This window comes from Pongo pygmaeus, chromosome 10, assembly GCF_028885625.2.
Source record: "Pongo pygmaeus isolate AG05252 chromosome 10, NHGRI_mPonPyg2-v2.0_pri, whole genome shotgun sequence".
NCBI lineage: Eukaryota > Metazoa > Chordata > Mammalia > Primates > Hominidae > Pongo > Pongo pygmaeus.
In genome coordinates, this window is record NC_072383.2 from 13100931 (window position 1) to 13119118 (window position 18188).

The window sequence follows — 18188 nt, forward strand, 5'->3', positions numbered from 1 at the left end:
AGGTGGCACAAGGAAGCTGGAGTATAATTTTCAAGAAACTGAAGGTCCTTCCTGGATCAACATCCTCATCGTATTTTCTACTTTTATTTTAGGAGGAGTGAGGTTAATTCTAGTTTTTCTATGTAAGACTCAGAGAAATTCAATGTTAATTTTAACACTTGACATTTTAAGAAAATTCATTTATCAAAAAAGTTAGATATTGAAGAAATTCTTTGAGTCAGCAGGTTGGTGACTTGGATATCATCTCCTCTCTTAGTCAAGAATAATTACAACAATAAGAACAACTAATATTTAACATGTGCCAGGTGTTTACATACATTATGTCATTTAATCCTATCAACCCAACAAGATGAGTACTATTACTGGCATTTCTGTTTTACCGATGAAGAAATGGAGGCTTGGGGGAATAAGTAATGTGCCCATAGCTGCACAGTGTGGGAGCTAGGATTTGGAACCACTGACTCAGCCTCCAGAGCAGGCATAGTGTACTATGCTATTCTGCATCATGAATAGTAGACTAGATTAAAATAACTGGTCAATTTAATGTGTTATGACTTACTACTATGGCCCCTTGACATGAGAAATCACAAAGATTGCTTTAAATTATTTGACACAAAAAAAATGACCAACGTATTTATTCCTTCCAGGATGACTGCATGTATATATTATGGCTTAATGATATTTAAAATCATCTTGTAAGGAGTCATAACCCAAAATTGTATTAAGGATGGTCATAAAACATGTTACATAATATACTAATTCTGCTTAAAATATATTGCCAAAGTTATAATCACCAAATTTACTCCTGACATTGGAAGAAGATAAAGAAACAGTTGTTTTCCATCCAAATGCACAAAATTCCACAATACTTGTGCAACTGGGGTAATATTTTGAACATGAGTAATGTGATCTTCTCATCTGCCTGGGGAATCCATTTGCCCTGCAGATAGTGTTTTGGCACTGTTTAGATGTTACAAAAGGAATGGAAAAAAAGAAATTAATATTTGGCTTCTGAAATTCAAAATAGAAACAAGACAATAGGCTTGAAATCCAGGCTATTGTTTTGAAAGCCAGTCTCTAAATTCCTTTATTTCTGCCCTTAGCTTGTCATCAGCCAAACCTGGAAGACTTTGCTCAGTGTTCTGTACTATAGACCTCTGGCTTCATGTAAAAACTTTCCAAGGGGTCCCAAAGCATGCAGAGTTTTATGGGAACTAATTTCTAGATCTTCAGCTTCTACTAGTATGCATTCTAAAACTGCTTTTCTGAGAACTGGTGCAGTCGAGATGTCATGCTGGTTCTTGGTTTCCACTTAGCTTTTCTTCCATCTTAGCATAGATTGCCGAACCTCTCTTCCACCTTTACCTCAAATCCTGCGTTGCCTGAATTTAAAAACCTCCTGGGGACGAAACATAGGAATAACTGAAAATATTGGGGATAGTACTGAGAAACTGAATAGCTCCAATAATTGGGTTACAAATCCTTTTAAAAATCAAGAGCTTTCCAAGTGTTTTCAACAAAATTGGAAACAAACCACTACCCAGTGGTCCACTGAGAAATTCATTAAAATGGTTTTCTTAAAATAGAGCTCTTACCAGGCACGGTGGCATGTGCCTGTGGTCCTAGCAACACAGAAGGCTGAGGTGGGAGGATCACTTGCACCCAGGAGGTTGAGGCTTCAGTGAGCTCTGATGGTGCCACTGCACTCTAGCCTGGGAGACAGAGCTAGACTCCATCTCTTAAAAAAAGAAAGTTCTTCTTTACAGAAAAATGCTAGTTAATAAATACAGACTACTATAGTTAGAACACCATTTTTGCAACCCCCAGTGAAATAATTGACTCAGGAAAAGATCACAAAAGGTGTTCAAAGCATAAGATGAAAAGTTGTTGAACACGTTATTTGTAGATTACTTATAAAGTGCAAAGGGATGTGTGTCCTTTTTCAGTGAAGAGAGTTGGGGGGGGGTCATCATCTTAACCAAGTGACCAAATTTAGCGTTACTAATAGTAAGACAAGCTGAAATTATGTGCCTAACATGAAATGATGTAACCTACTCAATGTTACTGAAGTATTCTTTCTAAAAATGTTTAACCTGAATATAATCAAATCTGTATATATAATGTCAAGTTTTTTTTTTAATAAAAAGGCAAGGGTTGGAGAAACAAGTTATAAGATATTATGAGGAAATAATTGGCCAAATCAAGAATGCAGAATATTCTACAAGAGAACTAGCATGGACTCATCAAAAAGTCAAATCATGAAATAAAAGGCTGCCTACCACAGTGAGTTACCTCCATGTTGAGAGCAGTGCTCAGGGTAAGGGATTTCTGCCTTGACTCCCTTTTTGAGACAACTGCCCAAGTCCCTCACACCTCATTCCTTGCATTTCTATGGCTGTTCAGGCCAAGTCCACAATAGCATGGTCAGACACAGATATGACAATCAATTATTCTAAGCCTTTCTGTTCTCTTGAAGGATGATGCTGAACTAACAGCCAATAGGCCTGCCACAACCAAGGCAAGGTAACCCCACAGCAGGGGCCAGGGGTACTGAGTCTGCCAGGGGAGGTGGTCAAAACTCCCTAGGAGTTTTGTCTGAATCCAAAGGTGGGCCATGAGTTCACCATGAGTTCACCAGCTGCAGGCTTCAGCATCACAGGACAGCATGTTCCCCAGGGATCAGGCAGACACGGGGTATGTATTAGGTTGTTCCTGCATTGCAACGAAGAAATACCTGAAATTGGGTAATTTATAAAGAAAAGAGTTTTAATTGTACACATTTGCAGGCTGTACAGGAGGCATGCTGCCCACATCTGCTCAGCTTCTGGGTAGGCCTCAGGGAGCTTTTACTTATGGCAAAAAGTAAAACAGAAGCTTGCATGTCACATGGTGAAAGCAGGACCAAGAGAGAGAGTTGGGGGTGGTGCCACACACTTAATACAGCAGATCTTGAGAGAATTCACTCACTTTAGTAAGAACAGCACCAAGACAGGAGGGATCTGCCCCACGACCCAAACACCTCCCACCAGGCCCCACTTCCAATACCAGGGATTACAATTCAACATGATATTTGGCAGGGACATATATTCAGACTGCATGAGGGTGTCATCCTGGAAACCTGAAAGTACCTCAGTGCATACTCTAGGTCCAGAATGAAGCCAGGAGGTACCCTCTCTCTCATCAGTGCCACAAGGATATGTAATTATACCCCTGCTTCCCCCCAAACAAATGAACGTCATTTTCAGAAAAAATGACAGGACCTCTTTGGGAGGTATTATGAAAGATGAAACATTTCATCCATAGGATACTAATACTATCTAAAGGAACTGAATGAAATTGAACTATATTTGAAACAGGATTAGACACTATTTTTTTTTTTTCTGTAACCGAACAGGTTGTGGTGGTTTTAAAATACATCCACAAATTCTTTGATATGCCTTCAAAGAATGCATCTAAGTTCTGGCTGCCACATTAGATTTTAGATGTGAAACCTAATCCACCTCCCCATGAATGTGGGCTAGACTTAGTTACTTCTTTCTAATAAATAGAATGTGACAGAAGTGATTCTGTGACAGTTTCTACCTGGCTCTCACCTTCTTGGATTACTTACTCTGGGCAAGCCAGCTACCACATCATAAGGAAACTCAAGCTGCCTTGTGAAGAGGCCCACACATAGCAAACCAAGGCTTCTCACCAACCAGCACCAACTAGCCAACCTTGTGAGTGAGCTGCCTTGGAAGGAGATTCTCCAGCCCTAGTCAGTGACCATACCCCTAACTAACATCTCAACTACAGCTTTGTGAGAGACCCGAAGCCAGATGGCCTAGTTAAGCTGCTCCCAAATTCCTGATCCACAGAAACTATGACATAACGTTTTTGTTTGTTTGTTTTCTTTTTTAAGCTCTGTTGAACTTGATATTATTCTTTCAAGATACTAAACTGTAGGGAATTTTGTTATGCAGTAATAGATGACTAATAGGTGAAAACTCTAGACAAAATAAAGGACCTACATTTTCATGAGATATCTGTAGCGAGTTAAATAAGTGTCTTTGCTATATATGTGTATTCCTAATGTAGAAGATACATGGTTTTATTAGGACAAAGAACATTAAGAAGGGGAGAACATAATTAGGCACATAACACTGTTGTCTAAGGAGAAAAATAAATCTCCTTAGGTTGAGATGGATTTATTATGACTCAGAGGAAGTGCAGGGAAATCAAGAACAAAAAGTGGCAGCCAGATCTTAGATTAGACAAGGGTCCTGAAAGTGGTCAGACCCAAGGTAGCTACTGACTCTCTCTTTCTCTAGGAGACCACATGGCCTACTGCCTCCAATTCTCTCTGTTTCTTCATTAGCTGCATTCACCAGCTTCTCTTGAGATCAACCAGTTCTGCTTGTCCCTTATTGTATTACTGGCCCCAAAATGGCTGCCCCTAAATGGTGGCCTTGGATCTGAAATTCACATGTCCTTATAAATTCAATGCTTCTGTCAGAGCGACCCAGTCTCTCAATGTTCTGACTCTAAATTCTTAGGAGGCAGAGTCTGTTTGACCCAGCCTAACTCATATACAGAGCCAGATCCAACCAACTGGGAGAAAGGGATGGAGAAGAGTTCCCATACTATCTTCTCAGCACTCTCTAAAAAGGGGTGTTGGCAATTTTGCCTTTTTGTAACTCTATTTGAGCAAGTTGGAAGTTTAATTAGCTTTCCAACCAACCAAATTTCTGCATTCGAGTCTTAACCATATTTAAGTGTTACTGTGGCTTAAAGAAAATATTGATTCTGAAGTAGTGGGTTTTGATTGAGTTGACCGTTTTTAAATAACTCTTTGGATTTTAATTGTGACGCAGAAGTTATAGTAACAAACATTTGGTTTTGTACAGACATTATTTCCGCTCTGGTGGATAAGCTCAATAAAGGTCATATCCCAAACTAAAAAAAAATAAAATAAAATAAAATAAAAAATAAAAAAATAAAAAGGGCTGTTGGTCAATTTTATAAAAGGCAAGGTCAAACAGAGGGAGGAATGACTGATAGATGAAATGACTGGTCTCTTGGTGTATCTGTTTCTAAAATTCCATTAACTTTCCAGAATGAGCCTGCCAATAGCTCTGGTCTAAACTCAACCCCTGTGACCTCCATTTCACCTCCATTTTAGTCACCTGCTGAACAAGCATGCCCTTCACACTGCTTGTACTGCCTCCGTGGCTTAGACTTGACAGTTTCTCTGCCTTGTCCTCTTTGTGAACATCTACTCCTCTTTTCAAACCCTGCTGTGTTTTATCTTATCTGTAGTTCTATTTCTCTCCCACTCTGTATCCTTCCAAAATAAGTTACTCACATTTTCCTTTTCACCATAGTACTTTAATTTTCACATATACTACTTAAATGATTGCATATATCATATTGCATTGACTTCACAGATTCTTGCAGGACGGATGTCATCCAGTTCATCTTTATACCTCTAGGATCTAAAACAGCAAAGTAGGTGCTCAGCGACAGTGTACCAGCACACTGAATAAGCATGACTTTTGAGATTAACCTAAAACCACCTAATTTTTATTTTCCACTGTCCCTTTGGAAACACCCTTCAAGGGTGTCTGGTTGCAAGGTTGGTTCTTCTCTTATCCCTGAATTAAAACTTGGGTCATCCCGTTACTTTTTCTGGTCACTTTTAGTTAAGAGATGTTAATAACTAAAATATCCAGTCCTAGGTAACAGTCAAAAGTTGGCACCTGACTTAGTTTAGGCATTTCTCCCTCCTCCCAGTTTGTGCCTTCTGTAGTAGATTTAGCAAAAGAGTGTGGCCACTTCTCTTTTTTCCTGACTTGTTTCCTTAGATCTTGCCCCTCCTAGTTTCTGATCCTGCCAGGGTTTGAGAGGAGGATGAGCAATACGTCTTACTTTGTTGGTACTATCATGAGCTGCCATCAGTTTCCCTGTACCTCACAGGTATTAAAGACTGATTCCTTATCTCATGGGCACTTATGTGGGTTTAGGGGGACAAAACTCTACTTCTATGAATTTTTCAACTATAGCTCCTTTGACCAGCTGGCCACTTACCTAACTCCAGAAAGACCTTTAGCTTTTCCCTGCTGACGTCTGTTCCTCTCTTTGAGTGGTCATATTGGTCAGGTCCAGTGATGACTCGCTGCTGGCTTCTCTTGTCTTTTTTTTTTTTTGTAACATTAGCCAGGTTAATGGCAGGGTTTTGCCATGTTGCCCAGACCGGTCTTGAACTCCTGGGCTCAAGCGATCCTCCTGCTTTGGTCTCCCAAAGTGCTAGGATTACAGGCGTGAGCTACTGCGCCTGACTCAAATTTAATTTCTTGCATCCCAAAAAGAGGCAGAAAGAAAGATGGACTGGATATCCTCATTTATAGAACCAGAACCCCATACTGGTAGAATATGAAAGTTTCTGAAAAATGTCCAACAGGTATTTGATATCCACAAAGCACAAAAGACCTAATTATAGTTTTTTGTTTTTGTTTTTGTTTTTGTTTTTCTCCAACTGGGCTTAAGCCCCTTTCTCCTTTGCTTTCTGAGCAAAAGTACTACTGGTCTCCAGCAGCTGAAAAAGCCCTTAAGAAACTGAAGCATTACTTGTCTTTGGCTTTAGTCCTGGCTCACTCTAACTCATAAAAACCTTTAAAGACAGAGACCAACCTGTCCAGCATTCCTATCGGTCCCAGGAAGATTCTCTGTCACTCATGTGTGCCTGCTTTTCAAGGAAAGGAACCCAATTAAAGACAGGTAACTTCATGTGGCAAAAGATATTCTTGGCCATTATCACTACCTTTTTTGTCTTATATTCAATAATTAAAGTAGTATGGTGATTTCAACTTCTGAATTATTTATAAACCTAGAAACCAGAATTGTCCTACTAGTAAGTAACTTATCTCTTAGAAGCTAAAATTGCTGACCATGCCACTTCTATTCCAAGTGATTCTGTGTTCCCTGAAAGGCTACAAAGACAGGCTTGAACCTCACCTTTCTCATCTGTTAATAATAACAAAACCACTTGTGTGGTCAGAGCAGCCACATCAACCCTGATAGGCCACAGGAAAACACTTCATTATCAATGCCCTGCTGCACATGCATTCCCATGTATAGCAGCCTCTCATTGGAAAAGAACCCACATTTCAATCATGCCTTGATGCCCTCCCCAACCAATGAGGTATTGCAGGTTGTAAAGATCCGCCCCAACCCACTACTGCCATCAGCCCTGCTGATGGCCCAAGATTCACCATGTGTAATGCAATAAACACATCATTGTCTGTGTTGCCTGTGCTAGATCAAAAGACCAGCTTGGGAGACTGAAACTCTTCTATCTCTACAGCTAAGCCTGTGTATCCTGGCAATTATACTAATGGCTTTATCAATGACCTTTCCCAAATTAGTACGTTAACCCCATTCTTATTACAGTGGACTTCCTCCTGAATACAGCTCATGATGCCCTACTTATCTGCCTGTCTCAAGCTCTAAACTTCATTCCTCCAAACATATTTTCCAAAACGGAGTCTTGCTCTATCGCCTAGGCTGGAGTGCAGTGGCACGATCTCGGCTGACTGCAACCCCTGCCTCCTGGGTTTAAGCAATTCTCCTGCCTCAGCCTCCGGAGTAGTTGGGATTACAGGCGCGTGCCACCATGCCCAGCTAATTTTTGTATTTTTAGTAGAGACGGGGTTTCACCATGTTGGCCAGGCTGGTCTCAAACTCCTGACCTCGTGATCCCCCCGCCTCGGCCTCCCAAAGTGCTGGGATTACAGGCGTGAGCCACCGTGCCTGGCCCTAGAGGGAACTCTTAAAGCAGTGGCTCTCAACCTTAGTTGCAAAATGGAGAGTTTTAAGAAAGTACTGATGTCTGGGCTCCACTCGCAGAGATTCTGATTTAATTGGTATAGGGAAAAGCCAGGGCATTAGGATTTTTTTAAGCTCCCAAGGTGATTCTAATGTGTGGGCATGGTAGAGTACCTGTCTTTTTTTTTTTTTTTTTTTTTTGAGACGGAGTCTCACTCTGTCGCCCAGGCTGGAGTGCAGTGGCGCGATCTCGGTTCACTGCAAGCTCTGCCTCCCGGGTTCACGCCATTCTCCTGCCTCAGCCTCCTGAGTAGCTGGGTCTACAGGCGCCCACGACCACGCCCAGCTAATTTTTTGTATTTTTTTTTAGTAGAGACGGGGTTTCACTGTATTTGCCAGGATGGTCTCGATCTCCTGACCTTGTGATCCGACCGCCTCAGCCTCCCAAAGTGCTGAAATTACAGGCGTGAGCCACCGAGCCCGGCCTGGTAGAGTACCTGTCTTAAAGCTCCCTAAATATAGACGGACCTACGATGCATAGAGCATCCACAATTCAATTGGTAGGTGGCATGTACTTTATACTAAGTTCTATGCTACCTCATTTTGTCATTACAATAATCCTATGCCACAGGCACTATTATCCTTATTTTATAAATAGAGAAACTGAGATTCAGACAGGTCACACAGAGTGACTGGCAGACCCTAAAGTCAAAGCCCAGGTCTGATTCCCAATTGTACACACTTTATATGACATCATATCGAGATGCCATGCCTCTCAGAGCTGGATGATCCCACTCCCTAAAACAAGACACCCAGGCTTCAACCCTGAAATCCTATTCCATTGCCTCCATGGATTTTTCCTGCAGCATTTTCCTATGCACTTCACACATACAGCGCAGCTGCCAGGATATACTTTAGGCTGCCAAAATGAAATGAAGTCACTTTCTTGGTAAGTGACTACCATGCCTGGCTCTTTACTGAAGTACTTCCATTCTATATATTCACACTGGGATCCTTCTCCATCACTGCTAGCTTCAATCCTGTGGCTTTCCATATTTAGTTTTTCTTACCGATGAGGTGATACTGTTTACCTATCAGCCATTCCTTTGTTGGAGTAAAATTACGTATTCCATCAGCATTCTTCTGCCTTGTACTCCAGATAGTATACAAAGAATCAAATTATACTAGCTAAGTGGCATAGAATTGCTGCCAATACCAAGATAGACTCTAATATCCAGTGAACTGAGAGGCTAGAGGCTAGAAGTATGTACTTTTGTAAGGTGTCAGTGACACATCTGAGTAAGGTGATAGCTAAATGCCACCATTTCATTCCATGAAATCCACATTTCATTCCGACTAAAGGGTAAAGCTGGTGAGAGGTGGGAGGGGCCAGGAGGCTCCATCGGAAGGAGGCAGACACTTCAGGTGTTGGGTGGTACCTTTAAGATGTTGCGGGGCCAAATCCAATGCCGGTGCAGGTGTCCCATATATCCTGAGACACAAAAAGAGGTCAGATTGGTCAGATCCCTCGAGACAGTTCCCAAATTCCTGACTTCTGTTACCGCGATTGTTCTTCCCAATTCCACCTCGGCCTGTGTTCAGGACTGTGGCTTTTAGAATCTTCCTCATTCCATTCCATTAGGGGAGTCCCGATTTCCACCTTATATACACCATATACTAAATGCATGCCATTTCTGCCTGCTTACAAACATACATAAGTTCACACTCTTTTAAGAAAAATGTCCTCTACTGTCAACTTCTTTCTAGTCTGGCCTCCCAGGTAGGCTACAGAGCTACTGCCTTCATTTACCTCTCAAATCTTCCCATCTTCTCCTTCCCACTGTATTATCTTAGCTCACACTCACATCCTCTTGGTCACCAGCCAAAAAATAAATAAAACTCCTTTGTCCCTTCAGATTTCTCTCTTATTCTACAACCTCATTGATCGGCTCTCCCGCTCCCACTCCTTTACTACTTCAGTCGCTGAAACCTCCCCTCACAGAGTTCACGGCCAATATAAAAACGGAAAGAAGGGATGACCATACGAGCTTGTGGACTTTTGCCTGCAAAATCTCATAGAAGGTGGTGTTGTGTACGTGAATCCATCAGATCAACGCGACGGACACTCCCCAAGGGCCAAATCGGACCGCCTCTCACTAGGCGGAAAGTTTTGAAACTTTCGCGCGCTAAAAACGATGAGCCAGACGCATGCGCAAACGTGCACTCCCGTGGTCGCGCTTCTCCTCAGGCATATCTCGCGTGGTTTGGTGATGACCGGCTAGTATGAAGGTTTTCCGTGGCGTTGAGATTTCCCCCACCCGCCTTTTTTTTTTTTTTTTTGCCGCCCCAGTGGATTAGGATTAGTGCTGCAGTCAAATGAAAAAGGTCAAGACAAAAAATTAGGCTAATATAACTAGCCGACAGGCTAGCGGCATTTCTCTGGGGCCGAGGAATTCCACGAAGAAGATCTCTGCGAGGCCCAGAAGGCCGCACAACTAGTTCTTCAGAAACAAAATTTTTTAAAATAAAAATAGAGGAAGTCAGCCAGTTTATCATCTTGGAACCAGCGTTTTGTTTGGCTTTTCCGCTTTTCACTCTACGAAAAAGCCCATTGGCGGCTACCCAGGTTACCGTCCTGTTGCCATTGCGCCTGCGCAGCGGTTTGTTTACCAGTCCAGGCGAAGCGCTGTGTCCCGGTTCTCGCCCCCCCGAGCGCCTTGGTTTGCTCCCTTGACGTGTAATTCATAATGAAAGTCATGTTTTCATTTGGGAACACGGATCGGAGGTTTAAAACTGGACAGTTTAAGTGTCAACTTGAGACCAAAGAAAATAATGGTAGTGAAAACACTGGACACTCAGAAATCGGTGCCGCGCCAGAGCTGTCACGGAAGATGTTTCTAATGAACCTGAGGAAAACAATAGCACCACCCTAACCAGAACTAAAAAGTGGCAAGCAGCCACAGTTAATCAAACTTATAGGTGGCATTTAGTTACTTATTTAGAATGTAGGCCCAGTTATGGTAAAAATGCAAATAAGACCAAACCTAAGGTCATCTTGCTCGAGCAAACCTCAAGCAAAACCTACATGATTTAAGACTGACTCTTGAAGCGAAGTAAAAAAAAAAAAAAAAAGCAGCCATGCAAAATTTGAAACTTAGAGACGACTCTAGAAGCGTTAACCCAAGAAAGCACAGGCCAACAAACAAATTTTTGAAATGGTTTGAAGAGCTCTTCAAAGACAGTTTCAGGTGGCTTAGAAGAGGATGTTGCTTATAAAATGAGATCTGATGGAAACTTGTTTTACAGATATGACTGGATTCGTTTGAAAACAAAAAAAAAAAGGCAGGCAAAGTGACTTTTTAAAAAGTATTTTTATGGAAGGATTTCTAATGATACATTTTAATGTGCTCAAAAAACAACCTTAAATAACTGGTAGATTCAGCCAAACCTGGATCATTATTATCTTAGAGTTGGATAAAAGCATAAATGTTAACAATTTGGCAATTTTATTGGACTCTGTTATGTTTTTGAGTGGTGAATTTGAAGACTTCAACTTGTAACAAGAAATTTTCTAAAAGGAAAGTGGGATTTTCAAGAGATATGAAATTAAGCAGAGAATATGTATGGACATGTGAGCAGATGGAACCAAATTTTGAAAGCTTTGCATGTGTCCAGCATCGGTCACAGAAAATCCTTTTATCTCAAGAAACTAGCCTCTGGATTTTCTCATGTTCAATATGATAAAATTCAGTAAATCCAGCAACTTGAATACCTTTTAACACAAATTTGTACCAAAATGGGAAGTAACTTTAAAATTCCGCTCCATTATCTAGAGGTACTCTGACTTGGTTAAGGTAAGGTGAAAATCGGTTTTCCAAGCCAGTATTGAACTGGCATTTTCATCATGAAGAAAAAAAAATGCAGATAAAGTAAATGGGTATCTTGTTCACTTTAATGATTAAGACTAACTCAGAAAGCTGGCTTACTTTTTCAAGGCAAACAACCAGTATTAAACAAACTGAATACTCTCATTGCACATAATGAGAAGGCTTGAATGAAAATTAAGTATGGGAGTGGAAAAGCTGATAAAGAGCAGTGACTTCTTTGAGACTCCTAGTTCATTTACGTGTGATGAAAATTATAGTGTAAGAATAGTAAGTTGTCAAATAAAACACTTTTCTTCACTGAAAAAAAATCTCTGGTGAGTAATAGAAACTGACTGATGGATTGGTAATTTAGTCTGCCCTGTGACTCAGAAAATATACTTACCAAAATTTCCACTATCAGTAGCTGACAAAGTTAATCATGCCATTTCTTTAGCTAGTGTTCTGGGCATACTCCCCTGTGATACCCTGATACTGTAAAGTAGTGAAAAAACTGATGCCATCTGTATCCACATATTTATGTGAATTTGAGTTCTCGAATTATTGTGACCCCAGGACAAATGAAAGAAATTGCCAAATAATGAATCTGATATGCATCCCCAATTACTCAAACTTGGTTAAAACAAGACAATTTAACCTTATTAACTGAATGATAGGACATTTTTTTCGTGATCGATAACTTAAAGCATTTTTTTTTTTTCTCAAGACAGCCTTGCTCTGTCACCCAGTCTAGAGTGTCATGGCTCGGTCTCAGCTCACTGTGACCTCCGCCTCCCGGGTTCGAGTGATTCTCTTGCCTCAGCCTCCCGAGTAGCTGGGATTACAGGCGTGTGCCACCACGCCCGGCTAATTTTTGTATTTTTAGTACAGACGGGGTTTCACCATGTTGGCCAGGCTAGTCTCGAATTCCTGACCTCGTGATCCGCCCACTTTGGCCTCCCAGAGTGCTGAGATTACAGGCATGAGCCACTGTGCCCAGCCCATTTTGTATAACATTCTACAGTCACTCCTAACTAATGCATAGGGAACAGTTTGGGAGATAGGGAATAGGGAAGGTGAAGAATTTGGTTTATCACAGTCAGTATGAGCACTGAAATTAGCTTAATCTCCAGGGAAAAGAAAGAATGAACTTGGCCAGGCACAGTGGCTCACGCCTGTAATCTCAGCACTTTGGGAGGCTGTGGTGGGCGGATCATGAGGTCAGGAGTTCGAGACCAGCCTGGCCAACATGGTGAAACCCCGTCTCTACTAAAAATACAAAAAATTAGCCGGGCATGGTGGTGCACACCTGTAATCCCAGCTACTCGGGAGGCTGAGGCAGGAGAATCGCTTGAACCCAGGAGGTGGAGGTTGCAGTGAGCCGAGATCGTGCCACAGCACTCCAGCCTGGGCAACAGAGCAAGACTCCATCTCAAGAAAAAAAAATTGAAAACATACATATTAGGGCCAAATTGCAGGGTTTGTGCATGAATCCCTAATGATAAGCCAAATAAATTTTGCTTACTTTTAGCTCTGCACTCAGGTCTTAAGTATTGGGGGTAATTCAGTATTCTTGTCATACATAAAGAAAGGTTGTTTCTGCTGGCACAGGCCCATGCCTATAGTCCCAGCTACCCAGGAGGCTGAGGCAGGAATATCCCTTGAGCCCAAGAGTTCAAGTCCAGCCTGGACAATATAGCAAGATCCCATCACTAAAACAGTGTTTCAATCAGAGGGAAGAGAATCTTCAGCACGAGAGGGGAAAAGGGAGAAAGAAGGGCAAATTTGGTTTGTGACTAGTCAAATAATGCCCACTGGGGACAGGAAGCAGATGCACTCTACTTCCTGCTAGGGAACTCTGCCCTTGCCTCCATCTACTGGCATGTTTGCATGGCTGACTTCATTCCATTTACATCTCTGATAAGGAAAGATACCTTTATTGGTCTGTTATCTTCAATGTATTAAAGAGTCTATTATCATAGTTACAAGATAGCTGCCGCAGTTCCAAACATCATGTTCTCATATGAAATGTTTCGAATAGAAAAGAGAGTATGAGCCAAAAAAAGCTTTCTTTCTTTTTTTTTGGTAAAGATGGGGTCTCCTCATGTTGCTCCTGCTGGTCTTGAACTCCTGGCCTCAAGCAATCCTCCCACATCGGCTTTCCAAAGTGCTGAGATTACAGGTATGAGCCACTGCACCTGGCCAAAAGCTTTCTACTTGAGGCCTCTCTCTTCTTTTCTCTCTCTCTCTCTCTCTGTCTCTCTCTTTTTTTTTGAGACAGAGTCTCACTCTGTTACCCAGGTTGGAGTGCAATGGCATGATTATGGCTCAATGCAGCCTTGACTTCTTGGGCCCAAGTGATTCTTCCACCTCAGCCTCCCAAGAAGCTGGAACCACAGGCACGCGCCACCACACCTGGCTATTTGTTGTTGTTGTTGTTTTGTTAGACTCTCTCATAAGGGCAAAAAATGTTTCCCATACGATGTTACAGACTTCCCTTTATTTCTTATTGCCCAGAACTATGTCATATGACTACCTTTAGCTTCAAGGGAGGCTTAGGGAAGTATGTACAGAGAAAACAAGCATGTTTTTTTAATGGTGCACTAAAAATAACAGGACTTGTGGGAAATATAGGGTTAGAAGCAGGTCACTCAAAACCTTTGCAACTTTGTTAGTTAAGGGCTATAAAAATTACTATGCTAATAAAAAATACACAATTAAATTCCCTCTGACACTTGTACTCAATATCACAGTCATCCTTTAGGGCCATGCTGTCCAATACAGTAGTAACTAGCCATCTGTGTTTATTGAACACTTAGATGTGATAATCCAAATTGAGATGTGCTGTAAGTATAAAACATACACATAAGATTTTAAGAATTTAGTATAAAAAATAATGTATAAATCTCAATAAATTTTATATTGATTACATGTTGAAATGTCACTTCAACATTTCTTTTTACTTTTACTTTTTAAAAATGTGGCTACCAGAAAACCTAAATTGTCTAATGTTTCTGTTGGAAAGTGCTGCTTTAGTTTCTTGAATCCTGGGGCACATGATTCTTCCTTGGATGTATATGCCCTTGAGGGTATTAATTCCAATTAAGAGCAGTTTCATCAAAATTAAAAATCTGATCGAGGATTTTGTCTTTTTTATCAATCAGTTTTCCCCCAATGGGGGAAAATGGTTTTGCACCTTCATTTACACTTTGCAGTTTACCACAGAACTTAATGTTGTAAAAAACTCTTGAAGCCACCAAACAAGCCTCTATTTGCACCAAAGGAAGGCATTCTTGCAGAATTTTCTGCTTTTTTTCTTAACATCTTTATATGTTGCTAAGGTTTTCTCTTTAATTGTGAGAAGCTTGTCCCTGCTTGCCCCAAAATGTTATTGTGCTGGGAAAAATAATGAATGAAGCAATGTAATTTCTGAATTATATTAACATTATCTCCCCATTTGTTGCTTGCCCATTAGCTAATAATGACTATATCTGGCATATAAAGCTTTTATTGTGGGAGATAGGACTGCCAGTAGACAAAAGGGAGAGAAAATCCTAATCCTATAATTTCAAAGAGTTGGTACCCAATTATGGGATATTTTGGACAGTGTCCTTTCTATTCACCAAGTTAACATTTAGTTAATCGCCCCATTTGATTTACTCAATTACCCCTTTCTCCCAGCTAAAATCCATTGAGTTCTAAAGAACTATTTCAAAGGCCAGGCCAGGTGGCTCATGCCTGTAATTCCAGCACTGTGGGAGGCCAAGGCAGGAGGATCGCTTGACTCCACGAGTTGGAGAGCAGCCTGAGCAACATGGCGAAAACCTGGCTCTACAAAATATGAAAACTTTAGCTGGGTGTGGTGGTGCGTGCCTGTAGTCCTAGCTGCTTAGGAGCCTGAGGTGGCAGGATTGCTTGAGCCTGAAGAGGTCATGGCATAATCATGGCACTGCACTCCAGCCTGGTGACACAGTAAGACCCTGTCTCAAAAAAAAAAAAAAAAAGGACAAAGGGTGTCTCTTCAGTAAATCTTTTCCTGCTCTCTCCTATAAGCATTTTGCTTGCATCATCTTTTTATAGAACACATATTTGGCCTTATGTTTATGTTATTGTCTTGATTTTTATATGTAGAATAATATTTTAATTTGCATATGTAGAATAAAGCTCCTCCCACTGAAGACAGTGATTGTATTTTATTCACTTTTCAAAATTCCTCTGATGACTAGCCTTATGGTTTGTACAAATTAGGCACACCTAAATATTTGTTGAATTTAATTGTGCTGTATCCTAAAATAATAGAATACTAATAGAATAGAATAGAATAAATAATATTTCTAAAATATTAATAGAATCTTATTCTATTAGGAATAGAATAACAGACTAGATAGAATATTTCTAAAGTTATAAATACAAGTTGGTATTTGACTCACATCTCTAGTGCTTTAAAAAAGTGCAACAGAATACTCTATAAAATAGTGTTATAAAGTCAGGCTAAACATGTTAGAGTATGTACTGGTGGGTTTTTTAAAAAATTAGTTTCAGTAATTATGATTAAATCCATGGTAAATATAGACCTGTGATAGATCTAGATCCTTACAGTGATGACTCATTTTAAAAGACCCTGGTTTTCTGGATCTCCCTTCTCCTTTTACTCAGTGTCTTCTCCTTTTTTCCCTCTATTTTAAACCATGTTTTCATTATTTCTCTGCTTTGATAATCACTCAAAACAAACCAGTAAGGGATATTCAACTTAAATCTAAAACATCATAGTCACATTTAAAGTCCTGAGAACGCAGCATTCCTGTTAAATAATGGTCATAATGAACTTATTAATCCTGGCCGTCTAATTACACTATTCTACACCCCAGTGATAAAGGTGTTAAAAAATGATGATTTAATTTTGTTCTGGTCTTTTCACTTGGATGTACTGTATACTGACATGAATCTCATCATGTCTGATAAACTGAACTTGGATAGAAGAGCTGTTAGGATGACTTAGGTGCAAAAGAGACTCTACCGTTTAGGCAATCAGTATACAGTTTCCTTAAATTTTCTATAATTTATTTCCTTTTTTTGTATGATGTTCTTATGCTTTCCCACAGAGCTAGGAGCCCCACAAAAATAGAGACTTTGTCTTATTTGTTTCTGGTGCTTGTTTGTCTCTGTAACTCTAGCACTCAGCACAATGCCTGACACATTGTAAGTAATAAAGGATACATATTGAGTGAATGAAATACACCTGGGGTCAAGTATCACATGTTTCAAATGAGCTTGGCTGAGGTTAGATTACACTTATATTGGACATGGAAAGGATCTATTACCTGATTGCAACTTGCCTCTATGTCTGTGGCATTGGTGGTTGGGTAAGGTCTATTGGTTGTGAGGCACAGTCTCACTTTTTACCACAAGTAATATATGGAGTATGTGTGAGTGCATGTTCATGTGTGTAACAGGAATCTTAGCCATAGGACATGAAAAGCCAAACTATGGGACCTTGAAAGGTTCGCAGGTAAATGGTAATCAAAGATTCCCAAGGTCTTTGAATTCTAGGCATCTTTGCCATAGAAGCCTATGGCCCCTTGCTGTAGCACATAGTGATTCTGCTGGTCCCTACATGTCTTCTCAATGCACCTGTCTGTTTTCTTCTTACTGTACTTCCTAGTTCTAGTTCTTGGCTTAGCTAATAACCATTTTCTTCCTTTTGGGTAGAGCAGTCTGTACCAGGCCCCATCATAAACCATAGTGCTGAGTTAGGAGCCCAAGCCAGTGGCTTGGAGGTGGAGTACTTTCTCTTGGAAGGGGCTATAGACTGTATAAGTTCCATGACTGCCATGTCTAGGATTCCTAATACCGTGCACTGGGAGCCATCTCTGGGATCTTCACTAGAACCAGGTGTACTTGCCAATCATATCTACTGGGTGCTAATTACCTACTTTGCGGTTATTTTGTTTAGAGCATTAGAATTAGCTTCATTGGAGGATACAAAAAAGATTAAAGACTAAATAGATTTATATCTGAAGTCAAAGTGAGTAAGTCATAGAGACAGTGTATGTGTTGGTGTGTATGTGGCAGGGGAAGCACTTTCTGAAAGAGCTATGTTTAGTGGAAAAGGATCAAGTTTAGGTTGTTATCTTGACTTTGCAACCAATCGTGTGTGACTATAGAGAAGTCACCTTTGATCTTTTGTTCTACTTCACTTGTTAAGGGTTGTAATACTTAACTTGACTGTATAGACAACTGTTAAAACACTATCATAAGACCAGGCGCGGTGGCGCACGCCTGTAATCCCAGCACTTTGGGAGGCTGAGATGGGCGGATCACTTGTGGTCAAGAGTTTGAGGCCAGCCTGGCCAACATTGTGAAACCCTGCCTCTACTAAAAATACAAAAGCTAGCTGGGTGTGGTAGTACAGGTCTGTAATCCCAGCTACTCAGGAGGCTGAGGCAGTAGAATCGCTTGAACCCAAGAGGCAGAGGTTACAGTGAGCCGAGATCGTGCCACTGCACTCCAGCCTGGGCAACA

General features: G+C 40.8%; 1 protein-coding gene across 4 annotated transcripts in view; it reads right to left on the reverse strand.

Moving 5' to 3' along the window:
• GPR19 (G protein-coupled receptor 19) overlaps positions 1 to 18188 on the reverse strand; it is a 53365-nt gene that overhangs the window by 23654 nt on the left and 11523 nt on the right. Inside the window, exons 1-3 of one of the 4 annotated variants that reach the window (XM_054444956.2) lie at positions 9849 to 9997; positions 9243 to 9295; positions 795 to 2734 (exon numbers count right to left, since the gene is read on the reverse strand). The exons of 1 other annotated variant lie outside the window; for it this stretch is intronic. The gene's annotated coding sequence lies outside the window, so the exon portion shown is untranslated. Of the gene's footprint in view, positions 1 to 794; positions 2735 to 6066; positions 9223 to 9242; positions 9296 to 9848; positions 11907 to 18188 lie in introns of those variants that run through there. 2 more of the 4 variants (XM_054444957.2, XM_054444962.2) reach the window with 2 other exon arrangements.